A 4840-nucleotide genomic window follows, 5' to 3' on the forward strand; every position below is an offset into this window, starting at 1 on the left:
CAGTGGAATTGACTGGAATAGATTCCCAGCCTGAATTATTGTCTGTATCAGTCCAACCCAATATCCACGAGCAGCAAACAGTAATTGAGATGTGTTTGTAGCTTTGGCTTTGTGAAATGCTTTTCGGTTCTAATAGCATTTGAAGATAACTTTAAATGACATTTTAAATTGTGTATTTGCTTCAGCCAACAGATTCCTAAATGTGTGATACAGTTTCTGTGCTCCTTCGAGGACTTGTCTTGTTCCTGTACTTGTCCTGTCATCCAAGGTCATCTTTTGTTTTTTTTTTACTGATCAGGATCAATTATTTATTGAAAGTTTCCACAAAAATTAGGAAATATAGTTGTGATATCAAAAGATGCTGACTAATACGTCCAAAGGGCAGCATGTTTTCGTACCTAAACGCATCACTGTGACTGTGAGGGAGTGAAAGAGTTGGCAATTTTCCATGCCGGATCTGAACGCAGCATTGCACACGCAAGACATCAGTAGCTAGCATGTCAACAAAACAAGTGTGACGAGTTAGCCCTCCGAAGCGCAGCTCCACTCTTTAAAATACGATGCAGGCAGGAATACTACTGATCTGAGGAAGCTCCTGGTTAAGAGTAAGATTTTTCTCAGGGCATCGGGAAATCGGGACTTGTTTTGATGATTTACTGAACTTCAGTGTGACACTGTAACAAATGTAAAGCACATATACATCAGGCGAGTATACTCCACATACTTTGTCAATACAATAAATATTTTTTTTCTCATTCACGGTTAATCATGACAAGTATATATGAAGTTCAAATATGCATAAAAATACACAGCCACAGAAGGTCGTCATAACACCTGACTTAGTTAGCAACTTAATAATTAAACAACTTAACAACTATCTTAGACTGCAGAAGTTAGAGCCAGCTTTGGTGAGTTTGAATTACTTATTGTGTTGTTGTTGTTGTGTCTTTGTGTCTGGGGGTGGTTAGGTGCTTCACACTGCAGTTTCGGTTTCTGTCTGCCCAGCAGAGAGGTCGTTGACGCGGGTCACACCTTCTATTGTCTGGCTCCAGTGACATCAGACAGGGGCGGTTTAGCCGGGCGCCATCAATCAAGTTGGAAACAGCTGTGACTCTCTGGTCCTTCTCCTCACTGCGCCCGTCGAACAACAACACAACGTTTGAATATCATGCTTTAACGGTCACTACTCCCATCAAAGCATGTTCTGGTTGTGTACCGCCCACCAGGGGGCGATCTGGATGGCTTTGTCTCTGAAATGGACATGTTACTCTCTGACATCCCTGATGATGGCACACCACTGGTTGTCATGGAGACATGAACATTCACGTTGACAAACCTCAGGCACAGGACTTTTTGGCACTGATGGCTTCCTTTGCTCTGGTACTGGCTCCGCCTCCTCCCCCCCACAGAGCTGGTGAAGTCCTTGACTTGGTGCTGACTCGTAACTGCTCCATAGCAGAGGTGACGGTTACTCCACTACACCTATCTGACCATTTCTTGGTAAAATTTGCAGCTGCCTTTCTGCCGCTGCAGACCCCGACACAGATGGTCTCCTTCCAGAACCCTGAAGTCCCTCACAGCAGCTCAGCTCCGTCCTGCCGGACCCTCTCACTTCTCATCACTTCCTGTTAATGAGGCTACAGAAACACTCTGGTCCTCTCTGGCGTCCTCTCTGGACAAACTCTGCCCCCGGACAGTGTTAATTTTGACATGAATTTTTCCATTCATTTTAGTTTTAGTCACTCACCAAAGACTAGATTTATTTAAAGTCACATTTTAGTTTTTTAGTTTGTTTTGTTTTAGTTAAAATTTAGTCTGTGGAAATTAGTTTTTAGTTTTAGTCTTAATTTTAGTCTTGATGAAATTTGACAGTTTTGTTGTACTGTAGTATAGATAGATAGATAGATAGATAGATAGATAGATAGATAGATAGATAACTTTATTGTCCCAGTAGCAAATTTGTCTTGGGCAAAGTGCAAAGTGCTACATCAACATACATATACACATAAAAACAACACAACATGAAACCACAGTAGCAGAAGTGCAAAAGGATGCGTGTCACGGTTGTAAAAACTCTACTGTAAACATATCTTTAATTATGTTTAGATATTCAAATTTAGAATGTATCATATAACTCTTGTATCATAAATACGAAAAGCTATGGCTTGTTGGAAAAAAATTAGATATATGAACTTCAGATTCTTTCTGTAAATTCTTACAACAAACGACAGCCTGCAAGAAAAAAGCTCCAATCATAACGACTGGAGCCGGACCGGAGCCGGTGAGCCCGGCGTGAGGATGGTTGTAATAACCCAGCGTGTCCGGCGGACAGCGTCAACTTTTTCGTCACATTTTTACTTGTCGGTTCATGATGTTCAGAGATTTTGTTTCAGTTTTTGTTGTCATTACTTATTAAATGTACGTTCTCGTCACAAATTAGTCACAGAATAAAGGGTCGTCAACGAATAGTTTTCATTTAAGTTTTCGTTGACAAAATTAACTCTGCCCCCGGATGTCGAAACCAGCCAAGAACAAACAACCAAGTCCATGGCTCTCAGAAGTTCTGAGAGAACAAAGAGCTGGACTCAGGGCAGCAGAAAGAAAGTGGCGTAAATCCCAAGAACCTGCCGATTGGTCCTCATACAAACAGAAACTTGCTTCCTTTACCTCCCGCCTGCAGTCCGCAAAGAAAGCTTTTTATCAGAGCAAGATCTGTGCAGCTTCTGATTCCAGAAAACTGTTTATGGCGTTCAACTCCCTGCTTCCTCCTCCAGCTGCTCAGCCGTCCACTGAGCTGATCCTGACATGTTTGCCTCCTTTTTCACTGAAAAGGAGGCTGCAGTCAGAACCAGTTCTCTGAGCCGGACCGGCCCAGTCAGCTCAAACCCACCACTGCTCCTTCTCTCTGCTCGTTTGCTCCTCTGAGTGAGGATGAGGTCTCCAGACTTCTTCTGAGCTCAAAACCTGCAACATGTCCTCTCGATCCAACACCCACCAGCTATTCTGCAGACCATCTGGTCCATAATCGAACCTGCACACATTGTCAATTCCTCCCTGGAAACCGGCATTTTTCCTGTTACTTTTAAACAAGCCCGCGTCCCCCACTGCTCAGAAAGCCTCATCTCAACCCAGCCCAGGTTGAAAACTACAGGCCAGTCTCACTTCTACCATTCCTGTCGAAAATACTGGAGGCTCAGTTTAACCAAGTCTCTGAACACCTGCAGAACCAGAACCTGCTGGACCCTTTTCAGTCAGGCTTCAGATGCGACCACTCCACCGAGACTGCTCTCCTATCAGTCCCAGAGTCTCTGGTCCGTCCTCTGTCCTCCTGCTGCTGGACTTGTCTGCTGAACCATCAAATCCTCCTCTCCACACTTTGAGCATGGCATCTCAGGTTCTGTCCTGTTGTGGTTCAGGTCCTACGTCACAGGCAGATCCTTCAGAGTGTCATGGCGAGGGGAGGAGTCCAGGTCACATGGCCTATCAACAGGGGTCCCTCAGGGGTCGGTGCTTGGCCCCTTACTCTTCTCTCTGTACACCACCTCACTTGGTGCAGTGATTCGCTCCCATGGCTTCTCCTACCACTGTATGCTGACGACACTCAGCTCTTCCTCTCTTTCCTCCTGACGACACCACAGTCTCAGCTCGGATATCAGCATGTCTGGCTGATCTCTCCACCTGGATGAAGGAACGCTACCTTCAGCTAAATCTGTCTAAGACTGAACTCATGGTCTTTCCAGCTTGTCCATCTGTCCAGCCTCAGATCAGTGTCCAACTTCACTCCAGCCTACTTGTGCCACAAACTCAACCAGAAACCTGGGTGTCATGTTTGATGACTTGCTGACCTTTAAGGTTCACGTAGCCTCGGGTTCTCGGTCTTGCCGTTATGCCCTCTACAACATCAGGAAGATCCCTTGCTGGCCAAAACAGGCCACACAGCTTCTGGTTCAGGCTCTGGTGGTGTGCATTAACTACTGCAACTCTCTTCTGGCAGGTCTCCCTGCATGTACAGTCAAACCTCTACAGAGGACCCAGAATGCAGCAGGTCTGGTCTTCAACCAGCCCAAAAGAGCTCAGGTCACTCCTCTGTTCATCTCCCTTCACTGGCTTCCAGTTGCAGCCAGAATCAAATTCAAATCTCTCCTCCTGGCTTACAAAACACTTGCAAGAACGGTTCCGGCCGACCTGGATTCCCTGATCCAGGTCTACTCTCCTTCACGCCCTCTTCGCTCTGCATGTGAGAGACGTCTGGAGCTTCCAGCCCAGCTCGGCTCTGAACCTCCAGCCAGACTCTCCTCTGTTGTTCCCAAATGGTGGAACGAACTACCAGACTCTCTGCGTTCCGCCGAGTCTCTTTCTACTTTCAAGAGACAATTGAAGACTCAATTGTTCAGAGAACACCTAGGGTCTTAATCCGACCCCATCTTTGTGGAAGATAGGGATGAGCCGAATACTCGTTTTAAACGAGTACTCGTTACGGATAATGCATTTTTTCCGAATCCGAGTACAGCCGGAGCATTGTCTGTCATTATTCGTCCTCGTGAATATTCAAATTTTATTTCTGAGACTTTTGTGTGAATAAATAATCATTTATATAACTTTAAAAATATTCATGTTCTGATTAAAATAAAAAAAAAATCTGTACATTGTATCATTGAGACTGTTCTGTAAATAGTTTTCAAATGAAGAATCAATATAGCAACTTCTGAGCAATCCATATCAATTTCAGACTTAAAATAGTGCAACAAATGGGCTATATGCACAGCTCCATTACTTCCTGAAGTTCAGACAGAACCTTTATTTCCTGTCTTTCATGATAGGATCAACTGATTAATCCAGG

This window comes from Salarias fasciatus, chromosome 2 (assembly GCF_902148845.1).
Source record: "Salarias fasciatus chromosome 2, fSalaFa1.1, whole genome shotgun sequence".
NCBI classification, from domain to species: domain Eukaryota; kingdom Metazoa; phylum Chordata; class Actinopteri; order Blenniiformes; family Blenniidae; genus Salarias; species Salarias fasciatus.